Source organism: Hordeum vulgare, chromosome 2H (assembly GCF_904849725.1).
Source record: "Hordeum vulgare subsp. vulgare chromosome 2H, MorexV3_pseudomolecules_assembly, whole genome shotgun sequence".
Taxonomy (NCBI): domain Eukaryota; kingdom Viridiplantae; phylum Streptophyta; class Magnoliopsida; order Poales; family Poaceae; genus Hordeum; species Hordeum vulgare.
In genome coordinates, this window is record NC_058519.1 from 318,563,482 (window position 1) to 318,583,713 (window position 20,232).

Here is a 20,232-nt window from a genome sequence, read left to right on the forward strand (position 1 = left end):
CCAAGTCCCAATACCTTGATTTTACCTTTATCGGCGTAAGTGATTTGCTTCAATGGTGATGGAGTAAGTGGCATATTCATCAACAAGCTTTTATCACCAGTCATGTGATTTGTGCAACCACTTTCAAGAACCCATTCTATATTCTTAGGTTTGTCATCATGTAGATGAATTAGTACAACTTACCATCTCATATGATTCACACCTAAGGAATATGATATCAATTTCATCTGATAAGAATTTCATCATAAACAATAAATTTGAGGACATGTGAAATGTTATCATTTCATCATTTTTAGCTTGCGTGCAATAAAGCAATCTCCTCAGGTCTCCAGCAAATTCTTCAGATGATGACTTTCATCTAGAGACCTAACTAGCAGAAGTGATTAGTTCAATTTCTTCACTACCCACATCTAAAGGGGTGGCAAAGAGTTCATCATCTTGCGAACCCCCATATGAGAATGGAGGCATTGAAGCTAATGCACTTCTTTTCACAGTAGAGGGGTTAGAGTACTCAAATGAATAGGCAGAGAAATTTTTTGAGGACTTATGAACATAATGATTTGAGGAATAATGCTCATATTCATGTCCCTTATAGTTTCCCTACATATCGGAAGCATTAGAGCGAGTACGGGCATAATATTGACCATTTGAGGAATTTGATCCTCATGAAGACTTTGGTCCACCTGAGGAATTCGATCTGGGGTTCTAGTTCTTCACTGGTCGTGTCATGAGGACATTCACCTGAAGATTTTCCAAGCAACTTTTGGGGACCCAGAGTTTCCTCAGGGGTGGTCCATTCCTGCAGTTAGTTCTAACATATCGAGCAAATACTTCACCAGATTGATTTTTGAACAGCTTATAGTTGGAGTCAAATGACTCATCAAAGGAATAGGACATTTCACATGCAAAGCCTGTTAGAGTGGATGGATCAACGGGAGAGCCTTTAGCAGCAACCCATGAGGTTTTGGGGTATTGCTCAGGTTTCCACTATGATCCATCGGCATTTAATTTCCTCTCGAAGGCAACAACTTGTTTCCTCGGGTTCCTGTTCAGAATCTGCTTTTTGAGCACTTCGCAAAGGGTTTGATGCCCTGTGAGACTTCTGTATATGCCTGTCACATACAATTCCTTCAACCCTGCATTTTTGTGAGTTGCATTTGTGGTTTCTTCAAGTGAAGAATTTAATACCACGTGAACAGTTGAAGAATTTATAGAGATAGAAGCATTTGATGATTCTGGTGAAGAATTAGCAGTTTCACGCTCGATGCATTTCAGACATGGTGGAATGAATATAACCTGAGCGTTACTGATCTGTTGAGCAAGCAATGAATCATTTTCCATTCGAAGATCATCATGAGACATTTTTGACTTCTCAAGATCAAGCTCCCTTTGAATACATTCATAGGAAAGTTTCTCATGATCAGCCAAGAGTGTACCATAACGATCTTGAAGACTATGAAATCTAGAGTGAAGACTTTTTACATCTTCAGTGAGAACTTGACTACAGTTCATTTCATTGTTCAACAGATCATCACTTCTTCAATGGCACTTTGTTGCTTAGTGGCAATGTTGGCAAGTTTATAGTAACTGGGTTTTTGATAATCATCAGGTTCACAGTCACTATAATCAGAGGAGGAAGTATGGTTTGGTACCTTTGAACCTTTTGCCATGAATCAATAGGTTGGAGCAAAGTCATTAGCATATTCATCAGTGTAGATAGTGTTGTCATTTTCTTCGAGGTTGAAGATTGACTTGCTAACGAATGTGGTAGCCACTGCAAGACTTGCCATACCCAATTCGGACTCCACGTCAGAACCTTCCTCTTCATCACATTCCTCAGATTCTTCTTCGGAATCCATTTCCTTGCCAATGAGTGCCCGAGCCTTTCTGAAACTAGTCTTATTGTGTTATGAGGACTTTGAACATGAGGATTTTGAAGATTTCTTCTTTTTCTTCAAGTCATCAGAACTTTCATCCTTGTATTTCTTCTTCCTTGATTCTTTCACCCAGCGAGGACAATCAAACATGTAGTGACCAGATTTCTTGCATTTTTGGCAGGATCTTTTCTTGTAGTCCTCAGATGAAGATACTGATTTCCTCATACCTCTTCTTGAAGATTTACCGAACTGGCCACGCTTTGTGAACTTCTGGAATTTCCTCATGAGCATTGCAAGTTCCTGTCCAAGTTCTTCAGAGTCACCAATGTTGCAATCTGAGTCTTCTTTTCAGATGAGGAAATAGCCTTAGCCTTCAGCGGACGAGGTCTTCAGTAGCTTGGTCCATACAGATCTCTCTTTTCTTCTTGTTGCAATTCATGAGTATTGAGTCTCTCAACTATATCAGCAGCATCAAGCATCTTGTAGTCTCTTCGTTCTTGAATCATCAGATACAATGTGTCAAATGATGGTTCAAGAGATCATAGCAGTTTCTTCACAACTTCATGGTCAATGGTGTATCTAGCTCCAAGTAGTTGTGGTTCGTTTGAGATGTCAGTGAGGCGATCAAAGGTATCTTGGCAGCTTTCATTATCAAACCTCTTGAAGCAATTGAAGAGATTGCGAAGAACATCGACACGAGACTCTCGCTGTGTTGAGTCTCCCTCATTGACCTTTGACAACCTATCCCACATAAGCTTATATGTGCCCAAAGCACTCACTCTGCCATACCGACCTTTGCTCAGATGGCCACAGATGATATTCTTCGCTTGCGAGTCAAGTTGCTTGAACTTCTTCACATCAGTGACACAGATAGTAGTAGTGATGGAGGGAATACCATTTTCCACAATATACCACAGATCATTGTCAATAGCTTGAAGATGCATTTGCATTTTGGTCTTCCAGTAGGGGAAGTCGTTTCCTTTAAAGGTAGGACATCCTGCAGTAACCTTGATCATACCTGCGGTCGACATAACTAAAACTCCAGGCGGTTAAACCAAAATCACACAGAACAAGGGAGTACCTTGCTCTGATACCAATTAAAAGTGTGTTATATCGACTAGATGGGGTGAATAGGAGATTATTATAATTTCATCACTGAGGAAATTCCTAGTGAGGAAAGTTCTCAGTCATGAACTGAGTGCAGCGGAAATAGTACAACATCAGGTGTGCAAAAACGTCTATAGCATAGTACTCGATGAGATTTCAGAGATTTGGTTTGCACAGTTCGCAAGTAGAGAGTAAACATGTGAGCATTAACTCAAGTGAAGAATTTGAGGTTGAGGAAATTCAGAGAAAGTCTTCAGACAAATCCTTCAAACAATAGAGATGGAAGTCTTCAACATACAATTTGAGGAAATGAGAAGGTTGAAGAAATAGAACCCGTAGCTCGATGAAGAGAGCTGATGAACTAGTTACAACTGTTGTGACAGTTGTACGTCTGGTTCGGAGCGGCTTGATATTGAAACCAAAGGACACACAGTCCAGGGACACACAGTCCCAACCGTACTCTCCTTGTGCTAAGGACACAAAGTCCTCGCCCAACACTCATGGGAAGCCTTCAGGGCGGACTTCCAAACCCTCACAAACTTGATGACCTGGCGATCCACAATTGACTGTTGGATGGTCTAGACCATGATGCCTAACTGTTTGGAGGATAAACAGTCCTCAAAGATAACAAGCGTCTGTTCCACACACAAACAATTTCTTTAGAGATGCTCAATCACTTTGGTTTTTGGTTTGGGTTTGGTGTTTGGGGTATTTCTTCACTTGATGATTTTCTCTCGAAGACTCTGAGGAATTTGGCTTGCTCTAAATGACGTGAGTGTCTCTCGAAGCAGCCAACCAGCAAGTGGTTGTGGGGGCGGCTATTTATAGCCTAGGAGCATCCCAACATGATTTGGCATAAATGCCCTTTAATAATATGACCGTTGGGTGGATAAGATGAGTGAGGTGGCGCGTGGCGCAACAACGGTCGGAACTTTCAACTGTGAAAGTCCTCATGTCTCTCATAATCCTCACTTTGAGGCTTTGGTAGATTTAGGCTTGGGTTGAGCATCATGAGGAAAATCATTTCATAGTTTTACCTTGACCCCCTTTAACAGTACGGTGTTACTATGACTCAAGTGTAAAGAAAATGAAACAGAAAGAGTAAATCTTCATGCTTCAAAGTCTTCATAGTGTTTTCTTTAGGACACATCGAATTCCTCATCTTCAATATCTTCATGAGGAATATCAATTTCTTCGCAATTTCTTCACGATCAAAGTCTTCAAGTAAAGACCAAAGTCTTCACCCAAAGACATACATTTTTAGGGGTCAATATTCATCGGATGACTCAAACTCCTCAGCGACTTATAGAGCCTGTGTACACTCACAATCATATCAGTCTCCTAACCTATAAGTCTTCAAACCACCAAAATCACTATGGGGCACTAGATGCACTTACGCCAACATACATATTAAAATGGTTGTGATGTAGTATGATAGAATGGTATCCTCCTCTGAATGACTCGAGTGGCTTGAGTTGGCACATGTTCATGCATGTAGTTGAAACAAAATCAACATAGACTCTACGCATGTAGTTGCATTCAATGTTAGTTAATCTCAAAGCATGTTTATGACAGTTGTCTCTCTCTAGCTGGTCGCTTCCGAGTCTTTTGCTAGCCTTCACTTGTACTAAGCGGGAATACTGCTTGTGCATCTATCCTCATAAATCCAAAGTTATTCCATATGAGTCCACCATACCTACCTATAAGCGGTATTCACCTGCCGTCCCAAGTAAATTTGCATGTGCCATACTCTAAACCTTCAAATAAATATCCGGTTTTGTATGCCCAAATCACTCATGTAGTGACTAGAGGCTATTAGTATCTTCCATGCTAGGTGAGTTATTCTATAGATATGTGTTGATTCACTATCATTCACGAGAAAGTGGATGCTAATCGGGATGCCCAGTTCCATGCTCAAAATTCAAATCAAACTTAATGAAACAAAACTCCCCCAGATTGTTGTTTGTATGGATGGTACCCGTGGATGGTGGAGGGGGAGTAAAAACCTTACTATTCTGTTTGGGAACCGCCTATAACGTATTTAGCATGGAAGATATTGAGAACTCTTAGTTATTATGTTGACAATGAAAGCATACCACCCAAAAATTTGATCCATCCCTGTTTTAAAAGCTTGAGGTCTCGCACGTTTGCAAATCAATGCTTCCATCTATGGAGGACCTATCTATTTTACTTTATTGTTGAGTCATCCTCTTCTTATAAAATGCATCAGTTAGAAAGCACACCCGTCATCTATGTGCTTTGCTATTAATTGATATAGAGTATGAGTATGACTGGATCTCTTTTACCATGAATTACAATGTCTAGTCAGTACTTGTTCTTTGGAGGTGCACTGCATTTATGTTTTGCGGTCTCAGAAAGGTCTAGCGAGATACCAATTTATCATATTGTATTATGATTGTTTTGATAAAATTGTTGTCATCCGAGACTTACTATTATTGCTCGCTAGTTTATTATGCCATTGATATAAGTAAACATGACACTTAAGTATTATTATGAATGTGGTTAGTCCATAATCTGAGCTAAAAACATGAACATAAGTTAGACATATTTACAACAACAAGATCAAACAGAATTTGTAAAAGTTTTTCTTTATCAGTTGCAGTTTATCAACTGAATTGCTTGAGGACAAGCAAAGGTTTAAGCTTGGGGGAGTTGATACGTCTCCAATGTATCTACTTTTCCAAACTCTTTTGCCCTTGTTTTGGACTCTAATTTGCATGATTTGAATGGAACTAACCCGGACTGACGATGTTTTCAGCAGAATTGCCTTGGTGTTTTTTTGTGTAGAAATAAATGTCCTTGGATTGACGTGAAAATTTACGGAGAATATTTTTGGATTTAATAAAAAATACCGGTGAAAGAATCTAACGGAGAGGGGCCACCCCCAGGCCACAAGCCTACAGGGCGCCCCCCTAGGTCGCGCCCCCTGGGCTTGTGGGGCCCCTAAAGCTCCACCGTCCTATATATATTCACTCCTATATATTCCCATCTACGGAGAAAAAAATCAAGGAGAAGAAATCATCGCATTTTACGATATGGAGCTGCCGCCATCTCATGTTCTTCCTCGGGAGGGCACATCTGGAGTCTGATTTGGGCTTCGGAGAGGGGAAATCAACGTCATCGTCATCACCAACCATCCTTCATCACCAATCTCATGGTCCTCTCCATCGTTCATTAGTAATTCTATCGTAGGCTTGCTGGACAGGTGATGGGTTGGATGATATCTATCATGTAATTGAGTTAGTTTTGTTACAGTTTGATCCCTAGTATCCACTATGTTTTGAGATGGATGTTGCTATGACTTTGCTATGCTTAATGCTTGTCACTAGGGTCTAAGTGCCATGATTTCAGATCTAAACCTATGATGTTTTCATGAATATATATGTGTTCTTTATCCTATCTTTCAAGTTATAGACACTTATTACGAGTTATGATCCGCATCCCCGAGGGTGACAATAACTGGGATTCTTTCCGGTGATTACCGTAGTTTGAGGAGTTCATGTATTCTCTAAGTACTAATGCTTTGGTCCAGTTCTCTATTAAAAGTAGGCCTTAATATCCCTTAGTTTCCCTTAGGACCCCGCTGCCACAGGAGGGTAGGACAAAAGATGTCATGCAAGTTCTTTTCCATAAGCACGTATGACTATATATGGAATACATGCCTACATTATATTGATGAATTGGAGCTAGTTCTGTATCACCCTATGTCATGACTCTTGCATGATGAATGCCATCCAACATAATTATCCATCACGGATCCATTGCCTATGAGCTTTCCACATATTGGTCTTTGCTAAGTTACTTTTCCGTTGTTATTGTGACGATCAATACAAAACTGCTACTGTTACGTTTGTCACCGTTAACGTTACTTCCATACTACTTTGCTACTAAATACTTTGTTGCAGATATTAAGTCTTTGAGGTGTGGTTGAATTGACAACTCAGTTGCTAATACTCAAGAATATTCTTTGGCTCCCAATGTGTCGAATCAATAAATTTGGGTTGAATAATCTACCCTCGAAAACTGTTGCGATTCCCTATACTTGTGGGTTATCTGTCTACCTTGGGACGCAAGAAGGGAGGAGCTCGGGCCGGAGAAGCAGTCGGAGGGACCCCGGCGGCAGCCTAGCGGCACAAGCGAGGAGACCGAAAAGGGGAGACGGCATGGGGAGTTAGGTCAACGTCCAAGACACGCGTGCCTCCAGATTTTATATGGGGGCCGAAACGTCGGACGACCGAGACACGTCAAACGTCCGGACATCAACGAGGGGTCGGATGACTGAGAAAGGTCGAGCACCCAATAGGGATCAATAGGAGACAGAGGCAATCAGGGAGAATTTTTAGTTTTCGGTGACACCGATGATAGTGAAATGATGGAGGATAGCTTAACACATGTAACACCAAGATTGTGTAAAGTAGAGATGACTCTAGCTAAACATCTATAACGATGTTCATGAAAGGGGGTGGTGGTTTAAGCCCCCATGTTTGAATAAACATGGGATGGAACTACGAAGATAAGAACTTGAGCCCATCACCACAACTCCATCATTTAAAGCACCAAGTCACCAAAGCGAACAAACTAACTTTGACAGTGTTGGGTTGATTTATGCATCAAATATAGGGTGAAAGTACTCATGAATTTAATGTCTTCCCCTAAATACATGCCTACACCTAGATAAGACATGAAGTAAGTGTATGCAAGTGTACAAGATTTCACATAATATTATCAAGCTCCAAGATACCAAGTTCACGCCTAAGTTGACAAAACCTTGCTTCATCCAATGGTTTGGTGAAGATGTCTGCCAGTTGCATATCTGTACCAACATGAGCAATATCAATGCCACCCTTTTGCACATGATCTCTCGAGAAGTGATACCTAATATCAATGTATTTTGTGCGAGGGTGATCAATAGGGTTCTCAGCAATCTTGATGGCACTTCCAATATCGCATAAAAGAGGCACATGTCTATAGGTGATACCATAATCCTTCAAAGTTTGCCTCATCCATAGCAATTGAGTTGCACAACCTGCACTTGCAATGTATTCAACTTCGGTAGTGGAGAGGGAGACACAATTCTGCTTCTTCGATGACTAACTTACCAAGGAGTGTCCAACAAACTGACATGCACTTGAAGTAGACTTCCATCCCACCAGCGGCCCAATCCACATATGTGTACCCAATGAGGTGAAACTTTGCATCCTTGGGGTACCATAAACCCAACTTTGGGGTGTGAACAAGGTATCCAAGAATATGCTTAACCGCCTTATGATGACTTTCCCATGGGAAGCTTTAAATCTTGCACATATGCCTACACATAACATGATGCCTGGTCTATATGCACAAAGATAAAGCAATGAACCAATCATAGAGCGGTAAATAGATGGGTCAAAAGGAATACCCTTGGTGTCTTCAATGAGAACAAATTTTGTGGGCATGGGTGTCTTACATGGGTTAGCATTTGTCATGTCAAATTTCTCTAGAATATCCTTGAGGTATTTTGTTTGAAACAAGAAAAATCCTTCTTGAAATTGTTGTATTTGAAATCCGAGAAAGAACTTCAAGTCCGCATTGAGTGACATTTCAAAGGTCTTGGTCATGGAGGCCGTAAACTTCTTGCACAAATGAATGTTAGGAGAACCAAAAATGATGTCATCCACATAGAATTGGCATAAGATCAAATCACCTTTATCCCTCTTAGTAAAAAGAGTAGGATCGATCACCCCTCTCACAAAACCATCATCGAGTAGAAACTTCTTAAGATGATCATACCAAGCACGCAGTGCTTGTTTGAGGCCATACAAAGCCTTGTGAAGTTTATACACATAGTCTTTGTGATCGGGGTCAACTAACCCAGGTGGTTGTGATACATATACATCTTCTTGTAGAGGACCGTTAACAAAAACAATCTTCACATACATTTGATGTAACGAAAAACCATTGAAAGCAGCGTAAGCCAGTAAGATGCGAATTAACTCCACATGGGCAACAGGAGCAAAGGTCTCACCAAAGTCCAAACCTTCAACTTGGGAGTACCCTTGTTCCACTAACCTTGCCTTGTTGCGGATGATTATGCCATTCTCATCTTTCTTGTTCTCAAAAATCCATTTTGTTCCAATGAAATTGTGTTCCTTAGTTGGTCTTTTGACTAATCACCATACTTTGTTGCATTTAAAACTGTTCAACTCTTCTTGCATAGAAACAAGCCAATCATTGTCCCTCAATGCATCTTGTACCTTGAGTGGCTCAACACTAGAGACAAACGAAAAGTGAGCACAAAACTTTGTCAATTTTTTACAAGTGTCTACCTTCCGATATGCCATTAAGAATTTAATCAACATCAACACGACTGGCCACTCGTGGCATGATGGAGGATAGGGTTTCACGAGGTTCAACTTCATTTCCATCATCTACATCCTCAACATACGGATCCTTAATGTGTGGTGGAAGATATTCTTCTTCATGTTGCATTTGTTGAGGTTCATCATTAATGATTGGATTTTATTGTTCTTGCTCTTGGTGATGATCTTGTTCTTGAGTGTGATCATGGTGAGGGACATGTTCTCCTTCTTGATCCTGAACAACGGACATAGTTTGAGCACTAGAATCTTGAGGATGAGAGAAACATCCATCTTCTTCATCATCATCATGAGGTTCTTGTTCCATTGGAAGAAGAGCACAAACACCCATGGTCAAAATATCTTGAGAGGGATCTTCTTCACCTACATCATTTAGATCAACTTGCTCCCCATGGGAGCCATTAAATTCATCAAACATCATATCCTGCCATCCTGCCATCTGCACCAGAAGGGAAACCTTTGGAATATGCCATTAGAAAACCTGTACGCTCCCGCCTCCTTTGCACAAAAGGGGAAACGGTCCCGTCCTGCCATCTGCTGCTCTCCTCGCATCACCCTTGAATCCTGAGGCCTGACCTTGCCTTGAAATATCCGCCTCTCCGGAGGGGCCCTAAGGAGCCCCCCTCCAGGTGTCGATGCTGCTCCTTCCCGTGAGGTGTGGCCCCTCACAAGGGCCTTGTTCAGGGTGGTGCTCCTCCTTGCTAATCTTGTGCTGATGAAGTGGGCCAGCCCTGGGCCGCAGCAAGGCAGGTGTGGGTACCCCGGTTTCCAGAATGCCGACAATAGCCCCCAGACCCAAGTCGTGCTTGGGTTGGTTTCTCGGCGAAGACTTGGAGGCGGCCCAAAACGCCACGGGCCCCATTTGCCTACGGGCCGAGCCTTTAAAATGGAGAGCCAATCCTGTCTGCACTGCAACTCCTGATATGAATCTGTCGCCCGTCTCCGCTCCCTATCCATTCTGTCGATGGTTCTTCTTCCAAATCCACGCGCGTCGCGTTGTCTTTGCCTTGTTCTCTCTGTCATGCCTCAGAAAGGGGGAGAAGGCGAGGGCTCACGGGGCCCACTTGTCCCGGCGGCGCCCCGGCCTGCGCTAGAGCGGTCGGCGGTGGTAAACTTCGAGGGGTTGGAGAAGGTTTGTCTAGTAGTTGCCGCCAACTCCAATGAATGGGGGGCCACCCAGATCCGGCTAGGCTCATGGCCTTGGGGGGAGAGGGAGTCTCCCGCTGTTCCTCTCCATTTCCGTGCCCTCCTTGTGGGTGTGTTGACGCCATTCTCGGGCTTCCTTGACAGGGTGCTTTCGCACTACCAAATCCATGCGCTCCATCTGGACCCCTGCTCTTTGATCCTCCTCTCTGCCTTTGCGTTCTTGTGCGAGGCCTTTGTTGGCGTCACTCCTTCCATGGCATTGCTCCGCCACTTCTTCTCTCTTGATTTGGCCTCCGAGATGCAGTGCTCTGGGTGTGCGTCCTTGAAAATTGATGACGCATCAGCCCTCGGGATCCCACGCATCGAGCTCCTCCCCGAGGTGGAAGGGTTCCGGCAGCAGTGGGTGCAGGTTGAAGCTGTCGGGGTTGGAGCTCTGTTCCAACCTCCTCCGTCCCTGATGACGCCGAAACAGGGGTGGGAGCGTGAAGAGCTCAGCGGCCCCCGGCTCACGCCGGTCTTAACCCGACTGGGACAACTGAGGCGTGGGGGGTGTCGATGGCGATGGTGGTGCGCGAGTTCATCTATCGGTGGATTGCTCCCCTTCAACGCCACGCCTGCCCCATGTGGGTTTATGCAGGTCCCAACGAATCGATGAGGACTCAAGTCGCCCCCTTTTCCCCTAATGTCCTGCATGAGCTGCTTCATCGATTGACCTGCGGCAATCCTGACGATCTTCCCCCGGACGGCCATCCATTGTACCGCCTTAAGGCGCCGAAAGCTCTCACCGCGGAGATGCCGCTCTTTGACAAATGGGGGCTCCTCCTGGAGGGGGAAAACATTTTTGGGAGGCCGTGCCCCCTAGGGATTGGCCCCACGAAGACCCTGATTCCGTGATTGCCTGCGGGATCATGGTGGGCGAGGCACCGGCGCCAGCCCCCCAGCTCTGGATCCGTGTCGAGCCGGGGTTAGTGGTGACGATTGGTCGACAATGGAAAGCGCCGCCACCGCTACCGAGCCTCCCTCGAGGGCTGCTAAGTCCCTCTGCCGTGGCGCCCCTGCCGGTAGGATGAGGAAGTCCTCCGAGGGCGGCTGACTCCCGGCGCGTGCGGCTCCGGCGAGGAAGAAGTGGATGGCCATTGACAAGTAAGCGCCTGTCTCCCTCCTTGTCCTCCTTTACGTGTCTGTCTTCTAAGCCTCTGTTCCTTAGGTCTCCGCTCGACGGCTAGGGGGCAGATATGCATCGCCTGCTCCGGAGGCTGCTGGGCATCCTGCGGCTTCTTCCCTCCCACTCCACGGAGCCCGGTCTCCGGAGCCTCCTGCGCGCGAACCCCCTGCGGTCTTCCTCGTTGGAGGCCGTCGGTTCTTCGAGGGATACCTTTCCCCTCACCCATGGCACCTCCTGTGGCCATGCCGTACCTTCCCCATGGGCCCCTACAACATGGTGACGAGGGGCGTCATGTGACGCTTAACGTTGACGAAACGGGCACAGGGGAGGCCCCAGCGCCCGAGCACGGACTTGGGCCGGGCGACCCCTTGCGCGCTTCTCCTGTTTTGCTATTCGAGAGGTGAGGACCCCCGCCTGCCTCTGGAGCCTATCACGGGTTCGCCCGCCACACCGTGGGGCTTGCTCCGCACCGCTGCGGACGCGTTTCAACGTCTGGGGGCAGGGCTTTCCAGTCACAAGGCCTGCCGGGAAGGTGAACGCCAGTACCTTGCGTCGGGGTGGCGCCAGCTTGAAATCACCGCGAACCTCGGCCGTTTGCAGCGGGAGCATGCTCGCGCAAAGGCATAGGCATCCCTTGCTATGGTGGTATAAGACCGCGAGCGCGCCCTTGCTGAGGCTCTCGAGGTTGATAGTCGATGCAGAGCCTCCGAGGACCGCCACAAGGAGCTCTGTGCCCTCATCGCTCGTCTCGAAGCGCAAGCTCCACCAATGGTTCCCCAGGGGGCCCCGTGGGCTGAGTCCTTCCTTGTCGGTCCTCGAGCATCTGTTGACTCCCTGGTGCTTGCAGAAGTGGAGCAATGCTTGGAGCGGGAGCGTTTAGAGACGTGGGAGCGCCTGCTGTTGCTTGCCGAGGAGTCCCTTGCCTCTCGTGAAGTGAAGCTTAAGGAGGAGATAGGCAAGAGGGTGGCGGAGGCTCGACATTCCCTTATCATTGATTATCGCGCGAAGTTGAGGCTCCAAGAGTCCCGCTTCCTCAAGCGTCGTGAGTGCCTGCAAAATGAGGTCAGTGCCCTCCGGAGGAGGTTGGATCAAGAAATGGAAAGCCGACAGGCCACACTGGAAGAACAGGCCAATGCCGAGGGTAAGCTGTCTACATCTGCAAACAAGTGAAAGGCGCATCTTCCCTAGTTGGAGATGCTTCTGAAGAGGCCTCCCACGCTCGCAGCCTCCAACTTGAACGCTCCAGGATGTTCCAGCCCTTGAGAGGATGGTTTCCCGCGCCCTCGGCAACATCTGCGGAGAAGGCGTCTCCGGTCCCCTGATTCCTGACGACTTCGGGTACTTGGGCTTTTTCTACCGCGTCGTGAAGCGTCTTGTGGCGAGCGTCGGGAATGCCTTTGCACTCGCGGAGGAGAAGAGCCGCGACCTCTTGGGTCAGGCTGCCTCGGACGTCTTCAGTCACCTTCTTCGCCTTGACCCTGATTTCGCCTTTGCTTAGGTGCTGGACCCGGTGCCAGAGACGATCTGCGCCGCCCTGGCTGAGTGGGTCGAGTTTCACATGGAAGACCTGGTGGCAAAGCTTGCTTCAGAGGGCCGCGGCATGGGATCCGATGAAGACGTGCCCTCACGATCCCCAGCCATGTACTCCTGATAAGTTTGTGTTAAGTTTAACATCAGTTAGGTCGTGTCTGGTGGGTACCTTTGAACGTGTTTCTTGGTGTCAAGGTACGTGTGGCGCTTCTATTCTGGTTGCGATTGTTGCCAGCCTGAGATGTCGCAATGCTAATGTTTTGTCCTATGAGCGTATGCTCGTTCGCATGTCTCCTTCCTGCTTTTGGGGCGTTTTGAAGACCCTTTCGGCACTCTGTGTCTACAGGTCCCAGTCGCGCACATCTCCCTGCCGCCGTGCGGTGCAACCCGTTACCAAGGCTACTCCTCACGGGGCAAACCCCCGGCGCCCTGGGAGCGGGTGGCATTTTGACCAGTGAGGCCCCTGAGGTGTGCTGCTCAGGAGCCCCCTTTGACACTCAAGCTGCTTTGCATCGTCAGGCCCTAGTCCCGCACATATCCCTACCACCGCAGATCTCGCGCTTCATTGGGCGGGGCCTCACCACTCCCGATGCTCACCAGGTCATCGCCGATAGTGGCGAGTGGCATTATGACCAGTAAGGCTCGTGAGGTGGGACCCAGGAGCCCCTTTTCTCGCGCTCGAGCGATTCCGCATTTCTGCCCCTTTTTGCGATTGCCACGGGAGAACTGAAGACCCCCGAGGTTCCCGCGAAATATCAATCAAAGCAAAGGGGAAAAGGGAACACGAGTCCGACGATACGAGAGAACACAAAAAACAAAATCCCCACCCTTGTTTTCTTTTCAAAACGTCAACCAGGGAAACCCGCGAGCCCTTGACAGTTTAGGATACAACTGAAAGGGAAAGGCCTTGGAGGGCCTCAACTTAAAACGCAATGAAGAAATGAGAAGAAATCGCATCCGGCATCCTAGCTATTCACTGTCTCCGTCTCCCCCAATAGTGAGCATAGGTTTTCCACTAGGCGTGGGGTGGACCCCTTTCACGTCCTCGAGGGGCTCTAGGCGTATACAGCCTCGACACGTTATTACGTGAGAGTGTCACGGTGGAGTGTATATGGGAGGTCACGAGGACGCTTTGGCCTCGCGAGTGTCCCTAGACCTGAGGCATTAAGCGCCTGATTCCGAAAGTCATTGGGGGACTGTGTTGATTCCTTCGTCTTCTCCACTAGGTGTGGTGTGGACCCCTTCCACGTCCTCGGGGGGGGGGTGCTGGGCGTGTACTGCCTCGGCTCGTTATTATGTGAGAGTGTCACGGGATGAAGTAGGTTCCGAAAGAATTGAAGGACGATGTAGAGTCGATGCGGTGGTGGCGCTGGGGCGTCGCGAGGCTGCGCCGAGGTGCTATGGGTTGATGCGGGGCCCGGGGATGCTTTGAGGGCTCCATGCCTCATGGGCGTGCGCCCCGCTCGCGATCCCTGGGATTGTAGCAGCGTAGCGTGGCCCACCCTGAGCGAGTGCCCGAGGGTGGGGGCAGCCCCCTGCGCCCTGTGGCCGGAAGACTCGCCCAGGTGGTGTGTGCGGGATCCCGGGGCGATGCCCCAGCGCGCCTCGGTGCCCCCTGGTTCCCTGGCTAATACCCTAGGTCGCGCCCCGAGGCCGGTCCGGCCCAGCCTAAGGGCAACGACGGGTATCCGAACACCTGCTCGTAACCAAAGGAAGCCTGCACCGGTGACATGGGCGTGTGTTCCACCCTCCGTCCCCAAGTGAGTGTCGCGCGCCCTGGGGCGGGAGCGGTTATACCACCCCCGGCCCCAGGTTGGGTTCGTTTGGCTCGGGAACATGGGCGTATGTTCAACCCTCCGTCCCCAGGTTGGGCCCCCTTGACCTGGACATGAGGGTGCGTCCACCCTGTCCAAGGCATGAGGTCCCCGGTCCCTAGACCCACACGCCTGCCTGAGGCAGCTCCCAACCAGCAAGTGTGTCCCACAAGCGTACCGCGCTGGGCACCCTCGCGGAGCCACCCCCTTGGATCACCCCCACAGTGTTGTTCATACTTGTTCGCACGGGGGCGGTCCGTGGGGTCGCGCTCGTGCCTCCTTCTGTAGTGATGGCCCACGGAGTCTCCTTTGTGGCGCGTAGGCGTGCCGGTGTGGTTGTGTCAGCCCGCGTGAACCCTCGAGGGTTGATGTAGTCGGGCCTCTGGTACTCTCTCCCTGCTCCGGGAAGCATACCGGGGAACGCTGGATGACGCCGTCCAACCAGAGCCGAGTCTTGCACCCCCATCTGCTCCCGCCGGATACCCTATGGGGGCGAGCCCTGATGGAGGTTTGAGGCGTGCTCGCGCGGTCCTTCTGTTGCAAGTCCCGGCGGCGCGGGCTGACGAACAGAGCTCGCATGGGGACAATGCCGGGCTTCTCCGGCGGCGGAGCGCCCGAGGTGGCGCGCGTGACCTCTGACGCGTCGGTGACGTGTGGTGCGCTGGCGCCTGAGCTCATACGCCACCAGCAGTGCAACATGCCTGTGCGTAGGGTGTTGGCAAGCTCGAATGAGGTGAGGGGCCAGCGGGACGCGCAGAAGAGTCGGACGACGTGGGGATGCTGCACGGTTGGCGAAGATGGCAAACCCCGGCGCTAGCCTGAAGTCTGTCCAGCATGGTCGTTGGGCGTCGGGGTGGATGGGGGGTAGCTGGGTGTCGTGGCCTGCCCATGACGTCCACGCCACGCGACCAGCACGTCTCTCCGCACGGACTCATCGTTTCCCGGGTATGTACGCGGTTAGTTTCGGTGAGCCGAACTTTGGGCGCGACCTCGACACGCCCCCTACCTCGCGTGCCAAATGTTGGATTTCGAGCTCCGCATAACCCTAAAGATTTTAACACTAGGGCGTGTACGAAGGTCTCTCCCTGCTTTGCCTCGCCTAACTCACTATTCCATGCAAACGATGAAGGACTCACTCGACGGCGAGGGGAACACAGAACACAATACTTTACCCAGGTTCAGGCCGCTGGGAAGCGTAAAACCCTATTCCTGCTTTTGGTGGATTGCCTCTCATGGAGGTGGTGGATGAATTAGTACAGTGTTCTTGGGCCTCCGGAGGCCGAGCGACTAGGTGTATTTTTTCTACCGTCAAAATGAACGCCCTCTCTTAAGTATCCTACCCTCTCTATTTATTGTGGAGGCCCAGATCGTCTTCCCTCATAGCTTCGGCGGGAAGGGATCCCATTGCCGAACTCTTTTGCCCTTGTTCTGGACTCTAATTTGCATGATTTCAATGGAACTAACCCGGACTAATGTTGTTTTCAGCAGAATTGCCATGGTGTTGTTTTTGCGCAGAAATAAAAGTTTTCGCAATGTCCCGAAAATTTACGGAGAATTTTTCTGGAATAGAATAAAAATACATGCGCAAAGATCCACCGGAGGGGGTGTGCCAGTGGGCCACAAGCCCCTGGGCCGCGGCCAGCCCCCTAGGCCACGCCGTGAGGGCTTGTCGGGCCCACGTGGCACCACCACCCCCAAACTCAGCTCTATTTATTCCGTCTCGCCTGAAAAAAATCAGAGAGAAGGATTCATCGCGTTTTACGATACGGAGGCGCCGCTACCTCCTATTCTTCATCTGGAGGGCAGATCTGGAGTCCGTTCTGGGCTCCAGAGAGGGGAAATCATCGCCATCGTCATCATCAACCTTCCTCCATCGACAATTCCATGATGCTCTTCACCGTTCGTGAGTAATCTCATCGTAGGCTTGCTGGACGGTGATGAGTTGGATGAGATCTATCATGTAATCGAGTTAGTTTTGACGGGGATTGATCCCTAGTATCCACTATGTTCTAGATTGATGTTGCTACTACTTGGCTATGCTTAATGCTTGTCACTAGGGCCCGAGCACCATGATTTCAGATCTTAACCTATTATGTTGTCGCCAATATATGTGTGTTTTAGATCCTATCTTGCAAGTTGTAGTCACCTACTATGTGTTACGACCCGGCAACCCCGGAGTGACAATAGCCAGAACCACTCTCGGAGATGACCATAGTATGAGGAGTTCATGTATTCACCACGTGTTAATGCCTTGGTCCGGTTCTTCATTAAAAGGAGAACCTTAATCCCGTAGTTTTCATTAGGACCCCGCTGCCACGGGAGGGATGGACAATAGATGTCATGCAAGTTCTTTTCCCTAAGCACGTATGACTACATACGGAATACATGCCTACATTAGATTGACGAACGGGAGTTAGTTACATATCTCTCCGTGTTATAGCTGTTACATGATGAATCACAATCGGCACACTCATCCATGACCGATCCACTGCCTACGAGTCTTTTACTACTGGTCCTTGCTACGTTACTTGTCCAGGCTTGTCCCTTGCTACAAAAGGGATTGGGCCACTTTGCTACTACTGTTGCTACTGCTGTTACTCTGCTGTTACTGTTGTTCCTTGCTACTTTGCTGTTACTTGTTGCAAGACTTTTTCGACACCGTTGCCGGGGAAGAATAGTTCCCCGTCCACGTGAAACTTACTGGCGCCATTGATACAACAGTTAGGAATAGTCTGCCGTCAAGAGATCTTTTTCTGACACCGTTGCTATTATCACTTTGTTACTGATACTTTGCTTGCAGACACTAATCTTTCAGGTGTGGTTGAATCTGACAAACTCAGCTGCTAATACTTGAGAATATTCTTTTGCTTCCCCTTGTGGAGAATCAACAAATTTGGGTTGAATACTCTACACTCGAAAACCGTTGCGATCCCCTACACTTGTGGGTTTTCAAGACTATTTTCTGGCGCCGTTGCTGAGGAGGCACATCTATATTCTCTGAGTCACTTGGGATTGACGTCTGCTGATCACTATGAGGAATCCGAAAGATCCAAGAACTAAAATCTTGCCTTCCACTACGAGGAGAGGTAAGGAACTGCCATCTAGCTCTGCACTTGATTCACCTTCAGTTTAGAGTAAGTTTGCGACTTCGCCTCCTGCTAGAAATCTTGATATGTCGCCTATGCTTGATGATGCTACTTCTGCTGCCCATGATGCTATGCTTGATACTATGCCTGATGATGCTATGCTTGATACTATGCCTGATGATGCTATGCTTGATACTATGCATGATGATGCTATGCTTGATACTATGCCTGATGATGCTATACTTGATACTTTGCCTGATGATGCTATGCTTGATACTGCTTTGCCACTAGGTGCATTCCTTGATGCACAACTTGCTAGAATTGCTGCTAGACGTGATGATACTTCTGAAACTACTGATACTATTGAAGTAGAACCTGCTACTATGCCTCCTTTGCCTGTTATGCCCGAACGCTATGTTATGGAGGGAGAGATAGCTGAGGACTTTCTTGCGTGTAAGGATAGCTATGATGTTGAGAAACTACTGCGCAAGTGGAAAGAAAAATCTCTAAACGATAGGATGAAATACGACCTGAAGTTTGCTACTTCGCCTATCTTTGTGACCGATAAGGATTATGAATTCTCTGTCGACCCTGAGTTAATCACTTTGGTCAAATCTGATCCTTTTCACAGTTATGAGTATGAAACGGTTGTAGCTCATCTTACCAAACTGCACGATATAGCCACCCTATTCACTAGTGAGGAAAAGATCTGCCACTACTATATCCTCAAGCTATTTCTTTTCTCGCTAAAGGATGATGCTAAGACCTGGTTCACTTCTCTTGCTCCTGGATGTGTGCGTAGCCCCCAGGATATGGTCTACTACTTCTATGAAAAATATTTCCCTGCCCATAAGAAGCAAGCTGCCTTGCAGGAAATATACAACTTTGCTCAAGCTGAAGAAGAGAGTCTCCCACGAGCTTGGGGGAGGCTCATCCAGCTACTGAATGCTTTGCATGATCACCCTCTTGAGAAGAATGAAATACTTGATATCTTGTATAATGGACTTACCGATGTTTCTAAAGACCACCTAGATAGTTGTGCCAGTTGTGTTTTTAGGGAACGAACTGTAGAACAAGCTGAGATTCTACTGATTAACATCTTCTGCAATGAGAATGCTTGGACTATTCTAGAACCACCTCCTAAGCCAACTCCGAAGAAAAGAGGTATTCTATTCCTCAGTCCTGAAGATATGCAAGAAGCTAAGAAATCTATGCGAGAGAAAGGCATTAAATCTGAAGATGTCAAAAATCTACCACCTATCGAAGAGATACATGGTCTCGATAACCCGATACAGGTAGTAGAAGTAAATTCTCTGTGTAGGTTTGATGAGAGTGATATTCCTTTTGATAAACCTGCTAGCTTATGCCTGAATGAATTTGATAACTTTTTTGCCAAACAACAAAGCTTCAATGATTATGTTAGCAGACAATTGGAACAGAATGCTCATATGCTTAATCATTTAAGTGCTTGTGTGGACAGGAATGTCAATGATCTTAAGCTCCTGAGTAAACCTGCCTCTATGGTTACTACTCAGGTAGAACAAGTACTTAAAGCTCAGAATGACTTGCTCAATGAGTTGAATGACAATTCTGTCAGAGTCATTACTAGAGGCGGTAGAATGACCCAGGAACCTTTGTATCATGAGGGTCATCCGAAGAGAATTGAACAAGATTCTCAAGGAGTTAGCACTGATGCACCTAGTCATCCTAGAAAGAAGAAGAAAGATCATAGGAACTTGCACGCTAGCAACCCTGTTGCTGCTACACCTTAGAGTCCAAATGATGCCTCTGTCTCTGATGCTGAAACACAATTTGGTGATGAACATGAGCCTAATGATGATATCTATAGTGATGTTCAGGTTGATGCTCAACCTAGCAATGAAAAGGATGTGGAGATTGAACCTGTTGATCTTGATAACCCACAGCCTAAAAATAGAAGATACGATAAGAATGACTTCACTCCTAGGAAGTACGGTAAATAAAGGGAACCATGGGCTCAGAAACCCATGCCCTTTCCTCCCAAACCATCCAAGAAAAAGGATGATGAGGATTTTGAGCGATTTGTTGAAATGATCAGACCTGTCTTTCTGAAATGCGTTTAACAGATATGCTCAAAATGTCTCTGTATGC